The sequence below is a fragment of the Ambystoma mexicanum genome, chromosome 8 (assembly GCF_040938575.1).
Source record: "Ambystoma mexicanum isolate Mex_15411 chromosome 8, UKY_AmexF1_1, whole genome shotgun sequence".
In the NCBI taxonomy this organism is placed as follows: domain Eukaryota; kingdom Metazoa; phylum Chordata; class Amphibia; order Caudata; family Ambystomatidae; genus Ambystoma; species Ambystoma mexicanum.
The window spans coordinates 729,505,384-729,522,201 of record NC_090929.1 but is presented as its reverse complement, the minus strand read 5'-3'; the positions used below and the strand labels follow the sequence as shown (position 1 = coordinate 729,522,201).

Genomic DNA, 16,818 nt, shown 5'->3' with positions numbered 1-16,818 from the left:
TGCTTCCGTTCTTGCCTGAGAGAGTAACTACACAGGGCTTTGGGGGGTAATGAACTGTCAGGCATGTAGCAGGTTCCTCCAGTCTGAATGGTGTATGTGCCACTAAAATACTCTGGTCATGGTCATACATTATTGGAAACAGTTCAACAGCGAATACCTCCCGTTTCTAATTCGTCGCATTAGGGAAATGTCTTTTAAGGGACATTTGCATTCTACAGCCTGAAAGGAGGGGTTGGAAAGTTGTCAGTGGGGTATGTCTTATCACGTAAGGGAAGTTGGTGGGTTGTAGAACACAGAGAACCTTAGAGAGGTTCTGGTGGAGCATATTGTACTTAGCCTGACTCCATTGCATGTTAGAGCAGTCTGAGGGATTGAGGGTACTACTGTACACAGCCTAACTCATAAATTGTCAGCGAGGGTTTGGAGCTAGAATACTTAAATCCTGGGAGCTCTATTTGTGGAAGGGGCTCTGTGCCAAGAGAGCTCTCTCTAAGTGAACACTCTCATGGACAAGGGGCATTATGTTTTTTACACTGTTGTGTAATAAGGGATTTATAGAGTATTTATTGAGATGAATAGGTAGAATGTTCCTTTACTCCAGCAATGTAATGTTTGTCCACCCTTCGTATGGTCAGGGAGGCCCCATGGATGGTTAATGTTTACTGTCACTGATCAACCATTTATATGTGTAAATAAACTGTGGACACTTCAACATATCAGATCAGGTGTTTCTATGTGAGGATTCCTGCATTGTTCCATTGAAATAGTGGTTTGTGGTTTTTAAAAGAACCAGTCGCTCAGGAGTAAAGCCCAACTCACAGCAATGTGCAGTGCCTAAAGCTCACTATTTAAATACATGGGATATATCAGCAAATAACAATAATGGCAAAGAAGAAGCATGGGCCCATCGGCTAAAGGGAGCAGAGTAGTAGGTGGTGTGGCAGGTGTTTTACAATTAGCAAAGCCATTCCTGGACAAAGCACAAAATGACCAGGAGAATTTCGGAGAGTAACTGATGGGATGAGAAGGCTGACACCCCCTGGGAAATGTGTCCACGGCGTATCTCATATGAAATAAATGCATTTTATTCCCCGTAATAACATTTTCTAAGCTAAAGTTGATGAGGTTATAAGGATAAACTTGATTATTTTTTGTAATTATTGTTGTATGTAGTAGTTGGATTGTAAACGTCCCTGTGGATTTTAAGTTGTGGTAATTGTTTGTTTATGGTTTGTAGTTGATCTGATAAAATAACCAACTGAATAATTGTAAATGAATATGGGGTGCAATGTATTAGCCATATGAAAAATGTAAGTGTTTCGTTTATCATTCTATTGATATCGATATTTTATTTGTAATGCGCTCGTACACAAGTGTTTCAGAGCACGACAAGGCAAGGGAGGGGAACAAGGGAGAAAAAAAAACAACCATCTTACTAGGCCCAGTGACATTGAGAAGACGCAAGTGCATGCGAGAGGGAGAGGTGGAAAGTGCTGAGCAAAAATAGAAATAAGTGAATAAAACATGAATAAATAAATGACAAAAGCAACACACAGTGTTAATGCAACCAGCAAGTGGCAAGTGCTAGGAGTAAGGCAACAGACATTGTGTGTCTGAATAAGTGCAGAAAAAGAATATGGGGGCCGGGGAGACCTCTAGGGTTTCAGATACAGACCTCAGTGCAAGGGATTGCCTGGAGGCTGTGCGGGTGGGTGGCAGGGTGAGCAGGTACCTGGGCCCTAAATACAGAGGGAGACAAGGTGCACGATGCCGAATCAGAGCAGGAATCAGCAGGGGAGCGGAGGAGCAAAGGCAGAAGCAAAGAGGAAGGTCTTGTGGTGCTTCCGGAGCCAGAGATGTTTCTCCTCAAGTTTCAGAGTGACAGGGAGGCTGTTCCAGAGGGAGGCCTCAGCCGAAGACAGAGATCTACCCCCAGCTTGTTTCTTAGAAAAAAACGACTGACCCTGAGGGAGTTGGAGGAGCGAAGGGCTCGCGAGGGAAAGTATTTACAGAGGGACAGCTGAAGGTATTTTGGTCCCAAGCTCCAGAAAGCCTTGTGGACAATGCAAAGTCTTGAATTTAAGCCTTGCCCCACTGGGAGCCAGTGAAGAGATTTCAGGGCTGGAGAAATACGATCCCAGGGCTTGAGGTCAAGGACAAGTCACACAGTCCTGTTCTGGATAATTTGCAAAGGGCGGAGAGTAGAGGTAGGTAGATTTAGAAAGAGGCTGTTGCAATAGTCCAATCTTGAAAGAACCAGGGCTCAAGAGACAGTGAGCTTCTGGGGGAAGGAGAGGAAAGGCAGAGTATCTCTCAGGAGGTGCAGTAGGAAGATTGACTTTTTTGAGACATCAGAGATGTGCGCTGTTAAGGAAAGCGTGGAGTCAAAGATTACCCTGAGGTTCTTGGACTCGCAGTTGGGGGTAGGAGGAGGGCCAAGGGAGGCCGGTCAGAGAGTGACAGGAAAGGAGGGTAAAGGTGTGCCGATGAGGAGGATCTGAGTCTTGCTGGCATTCAGGCAGAGATCATTGGCGGCACACCAATCATGAATGGCAGATAGGCAGTCGGAGATGAGGGAAGGAGAAGAGGTGGCGAGGGAAGCCTAAAAATGAGTTGAGTGTCGCCAGCATAGCACTGGAAATTAGAGTAGAAAACGGCAATGCGGTGGCCGAGAGTTGCCAGGTATTGGTTAAAGAGCCAAGCAGGCTAAAGTTTCACTAGTTATTTTCAATGCTATGTGAAGCCCCGGCACATTGCTCTTATGTTTTTGCTACAATCCATGGGGCCTTGAGAGAAACACTGGGCTGCATTGACACCTCATGCTGCAATGGACCTAGCATGTGACACTGCAAAGGAATCAGGCCATCTTCCCTGATATTTAGTATTATTTTATTTATTTGGATTTATAAAGCGCCCAGCGGCCCGGAGGCATTGTGGCGCTGTTACAGCATATTCACTTAACAAGTTCAGACAGATATTTCTGAAGCATTGGTACAAATTATTAGATATTTCATATGCAGTAATACAAGTACAGTGACAGTGTTGACGGGTGTTCCGAGGTTACAGAGACTGTAAGGGATTCTTTGTTTCTTAAGCTGAGCGGGAGCGCGTTCCAAGCTTTAGGGGCTAATACTTCAAAACTGGTGCCGCCAGCTTTGACTCTGTTGAATGCTGGGACTGATAGTAGGTGGAGTATTAGTCCCTTTTTGGTCTGTAGGCCGTCGCCTGGTGAATTCTTTCTGATAGGTAGGCTGGGGCGGTCTGAGCGAGGCATGTGTGTGTGATAGTGAGGACTTTGAAAGTTATGCGTTCTTTAATCAGAAGCGGTGGCTTCTCGGGAGAAGTGGGCATTGTCAGTGAGATGTTTACACAGGATATTGTGGTCAACCAAGTCAAAGGCTGCCGAGAGATCCAACAGTAGGAGGAGAGAAGATTTGCCTTTGTCCATGGCTTTGAGTAGTTGGTTCTTAAGGTCTAGTAAGGCTGATTCTGTGCCATGACGTGGGAGGAAGACAGATTGTCTTTTGCCTAGGATATTGTGTGTTTCCAGGTAAGACGGAATCTGTAAGTAAGCAGCCTTATCCAGAATTTTCAACAGGAAAGGCACAGTAGTGATTGGGCGGTAGTTGTTAGGTGGGTCTTTCCTTGCCTGGGATATGTGTTCCCTCTTAGGGATGCTAAAGGCTGCTCTAAAGGCGCTGTTTTGTGCGATTTGCAATTTGTTTATTTAGGGAGGTCCCTAGGAGTAAAATGTTGCTGTAATAGAGTTTGGTGCCAATTGTGGCTCTAGCGATGTTAAGGCAGTTCTTTGGGGATAGGTGGGGTGTTACTCCGTTTATGATTTTTGTTGTGAATGCAGCTGGGGATGAAATGGCGCTGACTTGCCTGTCCATTGATAAGGTGGCATCCAGGTAGTCACCCAGGGTTTTCACTGTAGTAGATGCTGTGATAAGTGTTCTCAATACTGAAGGAGTTGTACTTGTCGTCTAGTTTTTTTGTGATTCTTTGGGACCTATCAGTAGAATTTCAGTTTTTCCCTATTTAGCAGAGACCATTAGCTGCCATCCTGGCCTGGATGCGAGCATATGTCTTCTGGAGGGTAATGAGGTCTTGCTCATAGTTCCCGGGGGGAAAAGAATTTGTGTGTCGTCGACATAGTTACTAAAGGCTATGCCAAATTCTTCTAGGTCACTGAACAGTGGGAGGGTGAATAGGTTGTATAAGGTGGGGGAGGTACATGATCCTTGTGGTACTCCACACCCAATAGGGGGAGGGAGAGGCTGAGGCGTGGTCAGAGAAGACCCTCATAGCTCGGCCCTCCAAGAAGGAGGTGATCCAAGAGGTGGCTTCTCGGGCGAAATGGGCAGTGTCAGTGAGATGTTTACACAGGATATTGTGGTCAACCAAGTCAAAGGCTGCCGAGAGATCCAAGAGTAGGAAGAGAGAAGATTCGCCTTTGTCCATGGCTTTGAGTAGTTGGTTCTTAAGCTCTAGTAAGGGTGATTCTGTGCCAATGCTGGGGCGGAAGACAGATTGTCTTTTGCCTAGGATATTGTGTGTTTCCAGGTAAGACGGAATCTGTAAGTAAGCAGCCTTATCCAGAATTTTCAACAGGAAAGGCATAGTGGTGGTTGGCCGGTAGTTGTTAGGGGAGTCCCGGTCGGGGTAGGTTTCTTTAATAGTGGCCGAACCCAGGCTTCCTTAAGGGCGAGCGGGACGGTGCTGTTGGTGAAGGAGGCGTTGATGAAGGTGGTGATAAAAGGGGCCAAGGCTGTAGCGCATGAATCCAGGCAATTGGTCCCTTCTCCCCAAGGGGCAACCAACCCTTTTTTGGGCTAGGCCACCTCCCTTACACAGAGAATCTCCACTGTTTGCTGGCCATATGGGAATTGAACAGGGACCCTTTACATTGGCTGGTACGGTTTCTGACCGGGGTTTGCTGCCATCTTTTCCCGAATGGAGGGAACCAGTGGATTAATCCCTCTTGAGTCAGGGTGGAAGATAAAGGTTCAGGAAGACCTACACAGAGCTAGAGAACAAGTCAGAAAGCGAGAGACACTAGCCTGCATGCTAGCACAGAGGAGAGCATCCCTGTCTGAGGCAGAGTCATGCAATCAGCATGGAGGGCGGAGATATGAGGAAGCCTGTGGAACACTACAGGAGCAATGGCGAGAGCATGAGAGGCTCTGCGCCACCGAAGAAGCAAGAGTCATGACCGTTGCCTTCCAGATCGGACGTCCAAACCCTGCCGGACACCGACGAGAGGAACTGATGCACACAACACGATGGAGTGAAGCGGATAGCAGACGTAGCTGTGCTGCCACGCCAGCCATAGAGGCTGCCTCCCCTGACAAGCAGCACCGCCAAACGCAAGGAACACGAAACAAACAGGGAACCAGGAGGAGGGTGGCAAGGCCAGGCACTACCTCAAATCGGGGCACGGAACCCAAGAGCCCCAGAAGGGCTGAAAAACCAAATGGCCTAAGCCAGGCTGAGATTCAAAATACCAGAAGAAGGGGTGAGAAATCCAAGGGTGCACGAAGGGCCGAAAAGCCAAGAATCCCAAGCCAGGCTGAAAGACACTGCTATGTACAAAACTGCACACGAATCACAGTGGATAGAGCTGTTCCGGTAAACCAGGAGAACAAATACAAAGACACTGGGCCAACCTGAAGCGTGGACTGCAAAGGCAGGCAGACAAAAAACAAAGACATTTGGTTGGGGCCAGGATCAAGCACCACGTGGAAAAGAGGAAGAACTAAAGAGAGACTGAGTTTCGTAATCAGGCACAGGGCCTGAGAGAGACACAAGGAACATTTGGGTGCGGGTCATAAAAACCAAGCTTACGGGAATTGATGCTGCACCATATTTTATGGCACCAGACACTTTAGGAGCCTGGGGTGTAACAGCTCTAAAAACGAGACTCACATCTCACCAACTGGCAATAAGAGAATTGAATGAGCTACTAAAATCATTTAATCTGAGCCATTCGATCATAGTGACACCTAGTGTCCAAAGGTACTTATTATGGGCTGCTAACCCCACTAGGAGGATTTTGCTCACTAGGGCATGGTTGAACTGTCTCCCATTAAGAGCCACTACGGTATTATGGATGGACAGCAAAGATAATGCAAATCAGACATGCTTATTATGTAGTGCGCCTCTGAATTTGATAGAATTGAATGGAGCTACCTATTTAGAAATTTGATGCTATTTGGTTTTGGAGCAATGTTTATACGATGGGTGGCTCTACTCCACAAAGAGTCTTTTGCTAGTGTTCTTGGACCTATCTCAAGAAAGTCCATCCTTCGAAGGGGCACCGCCAGGTCCATGTTTTTCTTGACATCCTCAGGGGCTGCTGAACCCCACAGTCCCGCCAAGGTGCTTCGCACTCAACCTGGTTTAACACAGCTCAGCCCAGAACACAGGGAAAGGGGAAGTGGATAAAATAACAAACTATTCAGATTCCTGGATTTGGCTCCAGAGGATATCTGTATAAGTGCAAGAATAATTACATGTTGAGTTAAACATTCACAAATTAACTAATCCACTTTTTATTTAAAATAAATGTTTATTATTGTGCATTAGATTTAACACTTCAAAAAAACTTTTTACACATCAATTCATCCTTTATCGACCTCCTCATTGTTTTGTTCAAAATTAAAATGGAAGGAAAGAAGGAAAGAAGGAAGAAGAAAAACAAAAAAGAATTAACAGCATTACAATTCTTTTGAACCACAGCATCTTTGTCAACTCTCCCCATATCCAGTCTTTTTTTTCCTCTCTCACTTCGAATTCCTTCCTTTTCCTTTTCAACACTTGCTGTTCCACAAACTTCCAGATCTCTGGTTACTTTGGTCAAAATGTTAACCCCAGCAAAAACCAGCTGAGGGTTCGTACCATACAAGAACTCAGACCACCAGTCTTGCTCATTTCCCGTCCTGTAAACACTGAATAATGGGTCCATCAACTGTTTGTGTTGGTCTTTCAGCATCATACATTCAATTAATAGATGTTTCACAGTCTCCTGTTGGCCTGGGATATTGCAGCATCTGCAGATTCAGTTATTTATCCCTTTCCTTCCTTTTGACTGCCGATATTCATTTGATCTATTTATTTGAAGTATTTAATCTAATTCTCATTAGTTGTTCCCGATGGAACTTGCTTGGAAATTTGGACAAACATTCTGGTAATGTTTCTCTTGGACAAATGTCTTGCGCAGCATTTATCAGTGATTTATAGGCTTTTTTTTAGCCTCTTGAGATCTGATACAGTCATCCCGTTTTAATTTTTCTTTAACATTTTCTGGGTTTGTTAGTAGGTCTTCTAGTGTTTCATCAATCGTTACCAGATACTCAATCCATTTTGCTTTCCAGGCAGATAACGTGACTGTCCCTTTGCCTCCCTCTGCGGCGGACAATAGTTTATAGCCAATCAGTGTTTCTTTCAGCATCATCTTTCTAAGCAAAGCTAATGATTTCCATCCTATCCGCGCATGCAGGGACAAGAGTCCTATTTCAACTCTTATCGCTACGACTGGCAAACTTTTTCGGAAGGTCTAATACACGTTGCCAGAATTTTCCCTCTAGAATTGGCCAGATCTTCCATGTCAGGTTTAGGGCCACCACTCCCCATAATTTAGAATTGTAGTTACCATCTGTGTATAAAAGCACCAGATTAGCAAAAGGGAGAATTTTCCATTTCTTGAGTTCAAGATCATTGCTTGACAAATCAACATCTTGACTTTAGCATCTAACTATAGCTGCCAACTTCGTTCTACTATGGATTCATTGAATTTTGTTCCCAAATAGGCCACCACATTTGTCTTCACCAGCTTTCCTTTGTCAATTCTCCATCAAAAGCATTTTTTTCCTGATGTTAGCTTTCCCTCCAATTTCAATTATTAACGACTTTTCAGTGTTGATCACGATGTCGTTGGTAATCATGTATTTTTGTAGATTGTCTAAGAGGTTGCAAACCAATTTGAGTTTGGTCAACTAAGACCATATAATCAGCATAGGACAAGAGTAATATGTCCTGGTTATTTATCTTTGGTGGAAAATGCTTCATTGTTTTAAGCATATCTGGATGATCTGCAATGTACAGCTTAAATAAGGTTACAGCCAAGGGGCATCCTTGCTTCATCCCTTTCTTCATAGATATTGGCGCCGATAGCTGTCCATCGCTATTCAATCTGATACAGGTGGTTGTGTTGTGATACAGGGCCTTTATTGGCTGCAGAATCCCTCAGGACATTGCCATAACTGTAGTTTTCTTCATAATTTCCCCCTATTTACACGGTCGAATGCCTGTTTTAAGTGTATAAAGTTTCAAAAAAGGTAGCAGGCGCTCCTCTCCAGAAAGAACACGGCATGATAACCTGTTCCGAGATGAGAGTCTGCAGCACACGCCTTTTGCTCACTGTACCTTTCACAGATGGGAAATATCCATTTGCATATCAGTCTTTGTCCCGCCCACATGGGCAGTCCAGCACCAAAATGCTCAGCCTTGTTGGGCCTCATCAGTGAGGTGAAGCTGTGCCTCTCTGAGCACAGTGAGCAGGGAGTCCACGTCTGGTGGCCCCCAGGTAACTCAAGGTGACCAACCCCAAGTTCCTTACAAATATTTCAAAAAAGGTAGCAGGCGCTCGTCTCCAGAAAGAACACGGCATGATAACCTGTTCGGAGATGAGAGTCTGCAGCACACACCTTTTGCTCACTGTACCTTTCACAGATGTGAAATATCAATTTGCATATCAGTATTTGTCCCGCCCACATGGGCAGTCCAGCACCAAAATGCTATGGCAATTCCTCTCTGAACAAGAGTATCGACAGCAACCCCATACACGTGTTTCAGCCTTGTTGGGCCTCATCAGTGAGGTGAAGCTGTGCCTCTCTGAGCACAGTGAGCAGGGAGTCCACGTCTGGTTGCCCCCAGGTAACCCAGGGTGACCAAACCCAGGTTCCTTGGAAATGTTTCAAAAAAGGTAGCAGGCGCTCCTCTCCAGAAAGAACACGGCATGATAACCTGTTCCGAGATGAGAGTCTGCAGCACACGCTTTTTGCTCACTTTATCTTTCACAGATGGGAAATATCCATTTGCATATCAGTCTTTGTCCCGCCCACATGGGCAGTCCAGCACCAAAATGCTATGGCAATTCCTCTCTGAACAAGAGTATCGACAGCAACCCCAAACACGTGTTTCAGCCTTGTTGGGCCTCATCAGTGAGGTGAAGCTGTGCCTCTCTGAGCACAGTGAGCAGGGAGTCCACGTCTGGTTGCCCCCAGGTAACTCAGGGTGACCAACCCCAAGTTCCTTGCAAATGTTTCAAAAAAGGTAGCAGGCGCTCCTCTCCAGAAAGAACACGGCATGATAACCTGTTCCGAGATGAGAGTCTGCAGCACACGCCTTTTGCCTTTTGAGAGTGCTGCAAACTCTCATCTCAGAACAGGTTATCATGTCATGTTCTTTCTGGAGAGGAGCGCCTGCTACCTTTTTTGAAATTAAGTGTATAAAGGTCAAAAAAATGTTGCCTTTATTTCTTATGGCGTCGAGATTCAAAAGGGAAAGAATGAGCAGATTCAGATCAGTGCTTGTTCCCTTCGTAAAACCAGTCTGTCGCGGGTCTATGATCTTCTCGTTATCTGCCCAAGTTGTTAATTTTTCTTGCAATACGGAGGCGAAGATTTTACCCATCACATCCAATAAGGCTATTTGCCTATAATTTGCCAGATCTTCTCTTTTGCCTTTTTTAAAAATTGGAATTGTGATGCTTGATGGTCACGATATTGGTATGGCCCTTTGTTTCCTGATGTTCTTCAAAATCAGTATGACCAATCTTGCCCATTCAGTGGGATCCTTTTTAATGATGTATTAGATAGACCGTCGGGACCTACTGCTGTTGAATCTTTTAATTTTAGTATCCACGCTTTTATTAGATGACAGTGAACTATCATTGCAGATGCTTTTTTCGGAGAACTTGTTGCTGCTTTAGATCTGTTCTCGTCAATGTAGAATGAGGCGTCATCGATCAAGTCGTGTGATTCCTCTCCTGTTTCTAACACTGAGTCTATCTGCCACCTCAATGGTTGCTTCCTCAATAATTCTGTTGATTGTTACAGCCCCTTGTTTGTTTATGGGTGCCACTCTGTGACCTCTCGGCGGTACCACTATTCGTCTTTCGGGTGAAGGTTTTCAAGTTGTGCAGGAAAGTGTAGGGGAGGACTGGCCGCGAGGCCCTCCTCACCTACAGCTTTCTCCCCAGGTGAGGACCATGACTCGGTGGGCGCCCCCTCATGCCACCCGGGCCCAGGTGGAGGGGGGTTCACCCGCCGACGACATTGCCCACACGCACCCTGTCTTTGCAGTTACCAAAAATTAAGTTAGGCCTAGACGCCATCTTGCATAGCAAACATGGTGTGAGTTCAGCACACTGTAACGAGGCCCCCACCTTTGGAGGGCCTTTCATGCATCTCTGCCGCCTCAGCAGCCCTGGCAGATCCGTTGCAAGCGCGTTCCCATGAGAAAGTCGGAGATGAGCTAAACCCGAGATGCCAACTCGGCAACATTATATTAGTAACAATGTGATATTGCACCCCGTATGACCCGGACCGCAAGGCCGGGGTAACGGGGAAAAAGCTGAAGCATCACTATCTGAAGAAGGTGGAAAATAATTCAAGTATTGGTATTAATGAACTACCTCTGTTTAAAATGTGAATAAACCATAAAAATGTAACGTTATATGATATCCCTCCAGGTCTGGACTAATGCTGCTATAACCACGGAGAAAGATGTTGACTAAACGTGTAACCTCTATTTTGTAAAAGTGTTTTTCAATAGTATGTAGAAACTTGAACTCATATATGTTTTTGAATCACCCAAAGCGGCGAGCATCAATCTCTGTAGGCCATAACCTAGATATCCCTCGTATAACGTCTAATGTACATACAATACGCACACAATGTAGTGAATATAATGTTAGGTAATGAAAAGGTACTGGAGCCGACTGTATTAAAGAAATGTGTAACGAAATTGAAATATATATGTGTGTCTAAATAACGTCAAAATAAGGCAGAACAGTATAGAACTTCTGCATTCACTGATCAGCAACGCACGAGGAAAATACCTTTGTGGATATATGCAAGGCCATTCCCTCTCCCACCCCACCAAGCCTGCCAGATAAAAAAGCTAAGACTTGTGCCGCGCTCCCTCACCTCCCCCAACCAAGCTGGCGTTACTTCAGAGAGTCAGAGGCCCCGGCACCGCAACCAAGGCCACAGCCCGCCACCTGTGTTATTTACAGCACGGTAATAAACCCACGGTTGAACCCACTGATCTACCAGCACCCTCTCATAAATCCCACGAACCCCCCAAGAATCCTGACCCCGTGTAAGGACGACCCCCATCATTGGGACAGGACACAGAGACCCATCTATATAATAACTTCTAACGCAGCAGACACGCATGTATCACCCGGCCCAGGCCCCAGAGCCCCGTCCCGTGACCTAAAATACCGGTCAATAAGACACAGGTAAATCTCACCCCAACCGACAACCACCAGACCTCTCACGAGGTGCATTCCTCATGTGTTGTGTTTATTTTATAAGATAAGCTGTTGAAGCGATTTATTAATGAACTTAAATGTCATTTTCTGAATAACTGCAGTGTGCATGGCCTAGGGCAAATAAGACAGGAAAGGTATTCGTCACTGTCACAGGCTGCCCCAGCACATCAACACCGTACAGATGACCTCAAGCCGGCCTGCCAGGCCCAACCCAACCCACGAGGCTGACCAGTGACGTCGTCACGCCAGGACCAACCCCGCGGCAGCAACACCTATAGTTAGTCGACGCCACCCAATCCCAATCGACTTGTGCCCCCTATAGTGTTTAGGTGTTGATGACGTTTTTTGTATTAGAAATACGCCTGTCTTTGCTATTGTCAGACAGAGCGCTCTCGTAGGTTGCAGAGTTCTTTGCATGCCTTATCCTTGGATAAAATCCCACTTACGCTCACCCGCACTCTGTCTTGGTCTTATTCCCACTACGGGAGAGTCCCTTATTGTCTCTCATTGCGGGGAGGATCGTGCTGAATTGGGGGCGCTTCCCTTCAGTGGTGACCCCGACGTGATATCTCCAAATTATTTTTCCTAACTCCTTCTTAAACGACCCCCTTGTGGCACGAGAATCTCCGGTTGAGAAGGGATACGCACGGTGAGCCGTCTCCGGGAGGCCGCCCGCCAACGGCGACCGGCACAATAAGAAGTGCGCACTCAATGAGAAAGGGTACGGGATCCCGATTGGAAAAAAATCCCCTTTGAGTGCCGCTCGCCGGAGCCAGGGGCTGACCGTTGAGTTACCGGTAACGCCGCCTGGACGGACCCAGTTTCGGAGAGTATCGGTTCAAGACGGGCACGTGAGTACCGAGTGCGAGTGATCGTCAAGGGGAGAAGAAGGGGAATTGGGAATAAAAGAACGGGGACAGGTAGAGGAGAAGAATATCGGGGGTCTACTAAAGACGGGTCTTGAAACTTTCTTTATTATTTCTTTGCATATGGCCATTAGGAGTAAGAAATAAGTGACGTGGTAGAAGTGACGGAAACCTAGCTCCGAAAGGGGGTGGAAGGCGGCGCCGCATAGTGCTATCTAAACTAGTACTGGGAATATATGAAGAAGTGAGAAATAAGTTATTGGTGTCTAGCAAAAGGAGACACCGGGAATATTTTTAGTGATTGTGCTCTCTCTCTCTATTTCTTTTTTTCCATTTCCACGGGGCAGGGGGGGGAAAATGAGAAGGGTATAAAGTAGTTAGAACATCTTAAAAAGTGGGGACTCAGTAGTGGCACGTACAGACGTGAACATAGTAACCTTAGCAGGGAAACAGGGACAGCTGGCCAGGGAGGAAAGGGAGGAAAAAGACAAAAGTGTGAGTGGAAAGTATTGTGAAGGGTGCGCGCACCGTACGAGTGTTGGAGACGAACGGGTGGCCGCGAGGTGGTGCCAGAGAGTGTGGCCATAACCATTACTTGATCAATTGCAAGTGAGATTACATAAGAGTGCCTGGGAATGGGAAGGAGATGAGATATGGTGAGTGAGAAAAGATTTGCACAGTGAATAACAGTGGGTGATAATTTTGAGAGGTCCGCTCTTGTCTGTGCCGTAAAGGTATACATACGCATATCTACACCTAATCAAAAGTAACGAAGGCGAACGCGGTAGCGCTAGCGATTTAGAGGATGGGGGCTGAAACTCCCTTGTCACACATTTGTAAGAGCTTGCCGGGATATGCTGAACGCATAAAAAAATATCATGATCAATGGTTAACAGAATTGAAAGGGGAGGGGTTGCCCCAGATTTGGCCAGAAGGAGGGTCTTTTGACAAAAGCGTTCTTGATATGGTATGTACATGTATTCGCCTCAAGTATAAGGGGAAACAATGGCAGAATAGGAAGGAGATATTAGATCTCTGGAGATTGTTTGAGGAAGTACCCCCACCCAAAGCTCCAACACCAAATATTGATTTACCTTCCACCACAGATAATCCACTGATGATCCCGCGGGAGGAAAAGGAACAGCTAAATACAGAACAACCGGTGGAGGTGATTAAGTTGTACCCAATATTACCTAAACCAGCCCCTGCAGCAGGATATAGCGACCCGATTTATGTGCCTCCCCCTTCGACCAGCACACCACAAAGACCAACTGCACCCCCACCATACGAAAACACCAGAGAGCGCGCCCAGGGAGGCACACAGAGGGTGGACATAGAGAAGTTAACGAGTGACTTAGAGTCGAGGCTTACAGTGGCAAGAGATGAACTCTCAAGAATAAAAGACATATGTGAACGCACAGCATGCGCCCCCACACAATCTGGACGCACGTCTAGAGCGTCGAGCGAAAGTAGACAAATTGAGGAGGGATGGAAAAAGGGGGAAATACTGTTCAGAATTGAGGAAGAACCGACCAGGATAATAGAAGTGGGGGCAGCAGAAGGAAGCATTGGTGACGTCTCGCGAGAGAGAGGGATCAGAGAGGATTTGTTATGTGATGTCAGAGGAGGGGGGGATGAGAGTGATAGATTGAGCATGGCAATAGGAGGAGAAGGCGAGGAACTAGATGGTGCATGTTCACTGGGGACTATAGAAGATGAATGGATGGGACGACTAAGAAATAGGGTGGGGAAGATGGCGTCATTAGAGTCAGCAGTGACTAAGGAAAAGGAAGCTGCAACGGCAAAAGGGAAATTACAACTCCCATTACTCCACAGGGGGGGCGGGAGGCCAAACTATATACCGTGGGCTCAGATGGACAAGGCTAATTTAATGAAATTACTACCACAGCTGTCGGGAGGGGCAAGCAAGTGGATATATGCATTTGAGAAACATACCGCTGGTATACCGCTGGCAGTAGGCGATGTGAAAAGCCTACTAGTGTCCGCAGTAGGGGATCAGGCAGACAGAGTATGGGCTAAAGCGGGTTTTCCAGCTGTAACTTTAGAGTGTGATCGCCATGATGGGGCTTCTTTTAACACCGTGCGAGCAAGGGTGTGGGACGCACTGCGGGAAACCTTCCCAGATACCCCTGATTTGCAGTCAGTAATGCAATGTACCATGAATGACGGGGAGGACGCTATGGATTACATTCTCCGGGTGCAGGAGATGTGGAGAGCGGAAACGGGTACGCCCTGGCACCAATCCACGTCTCTATTTTACTTCATTATTAAGAGAGGGCTCCCAAAGGAAGTGCAAAAGGCACTAGATAAAATAGCAGGTGTCGAGGCAAAAGGCTGGCCGGAGATCCAAAGCATAATAGTACACCATTGTAAACGGATCAAAGAAAGAGAGAGGGAAGTAGCACAGAAAAGGTTGGCGGACGAGGCGAAGTTGGTGCAATCAAAATTGGTGAAGGTCGCAGCCGCGGTAGCGGGACTCCCACTCATACGGGAGGGAGAGGAAGGAGAGGAGGGGCAAATAGCAATACAAGGAAGAGTAGCAGCGAATTGGGCAGGACAGGGGCAACGACAGTGGACAGAGCAGGAGCAGAACGGAGGTCCAACGTGGCCAGAGTGGGCCCCAAGAGGAGGAAGAGGTGGGTACAGGGGTCGAAGAGGAGGACAAGGGTATGGAGGAATGGGAGGAAATGGGTGGCAGGGTCCCAGAGGTCCACAGGGGAGCTGTTGGAATTGTGGGAGATGGGGGCATTACTCAAGAGAATGTAGGAGCAGACAAAACAACGGGTTCCAAGAGATAGAACAATACGGACACCCCCATCCGGGAAGCCCCTACGGCCTCCCCATGGGACAATACCAGCAACCAGACAATGTAGTACAAAGGAGTAACGCACAACTGCATGGACATCAGTACCGAACACAAACCAGCCCACAGAATAATGACAATGTGCACTACACGTCTGGTAACACTTTCGCCACAGTAGCTAATGGGGCACCCGCCCCCGCACCTTACAGTGGAGTGTCAGTAGTTTCGGGGAACATTTTCGATCAAGGGGGGGCAATGAGACACCCCGCATAGGACAGCCCACAGAGAGCACTTGCGTGTCCAGTACTGTCTACGACCCACAATGCATCAGAGGAACCATTGATAGGAGCGCAGATAGGAGACAAGCAATTCATATTCATGGTGGATTCGGGAGCGGAGAAATCATGCATTAGAGAGGGCCGGTTCCCGTTATCTAATAGAACGTTAGAGACGCAGGGGTTCTCTGGGGCTGTAATTGAAGTTCCTTACACAGAGGTATTGGATGTGACAGTGGGGGGTAAAACAGTGAAAGCACCCTTACTGTACTATGAAAACTCTCCCATCAACTTACTGGGGAGAGATCTCTTGAGCAAACTAAACATGACCATATCATTCACAGGGAGCGGCATCGTATGTTCAACGCCAGGCATATGCCCCCTCCGTATATTAGCAGTAATACACGGCCACACAATAATAAAAGAGATCAGAGGGGTACCAAGAAATGAGGAGATGTTTGTCGAAGGCATGAGAACATTGGCTCTCATAGTACCAGAACTAAAAAGGGTGGAGTGGAGGATCCCAGCAGAATTCCTTTTTCGTCCCATAGCAAGCCCTGACACTGCTCTTGGGGCAGTACTATCGTTGGATTTGCATGCAATACATGTATCAACAAACAGAATATGTGTGATTGGTATTGACATGGAAGGATGTGAGTGGCGGACAGTATTGTGTACAAATGTAAATATCCCGCTGAGAGAGCTCTCGGACGAGGAGCTATTTTCTGACACTGAGGGAGATGGTGAAATAGTGATGGAACTGGCAATGCCCTGCGACATTGTAGTTACAGCCAGACAAACTAAGGTTGAACTAATGGCGGTAGTAGGAGCACCGCACACATTTTTTGATGAGGACATGAGTTCAGTACCCACTAACTTATGGACTAATGGCCCCCACGATGTAGGGTTGCTGCATGAAGTTCAGCCTGTGGTGATAAAAGTAAAACAGGGAGCAATACTACCCCGGGTGAAACAATATCCACTGTCGCGAGAAGCAGAAGAAGGGATCAGAGAGACAATAGAAGCATTGCTAGCACAGGGTATAATAGTGCCCTCCAACTCCCCATGCAACACATGCATTTACCCAATCAAAAAAGCGAAGGGGGGTTCATGGAGGATGATACAAGATTTACGCCCACTGAACGATGTGGTAATGAAGGAGTTCCCTCTAGTCCCGAACCCGGCGACAATACTGTGCAACATTCCAAAAGTAGCGTCACACTTCACAGTAATTGACTTAAAAAATGCATTTTTTTCGATTCCCTTAGCAGAAGAAAGCAGGTACTTGAC

General features: G+C 46.6%; 1 protein-coding gene and 1 long non-coding RNA gene across 2 annotated transcripts in view; both read right to left on the bottom strand.

Moving 5' to 3' along the window:
* Positions 1-16,818, bottom strand: part of LOC138472515 (trichohyalin-like) — a 1,377,820-nt gene that overhangs the window by 862,824 nt on the left and 498,178 nt on the right. The gene's annotated exons all lie outside the window — the stretch shown is intronic.
* LOC138472405 (uncharacterized) overlaps positions 1-16,818 on the bottom strand; it is a 67,175-nt gene that overhangs the window by 475 nt on the left and 49,882 nt on the right. The gene's annotated exons all lie outside the window — the stretch shown is intronic.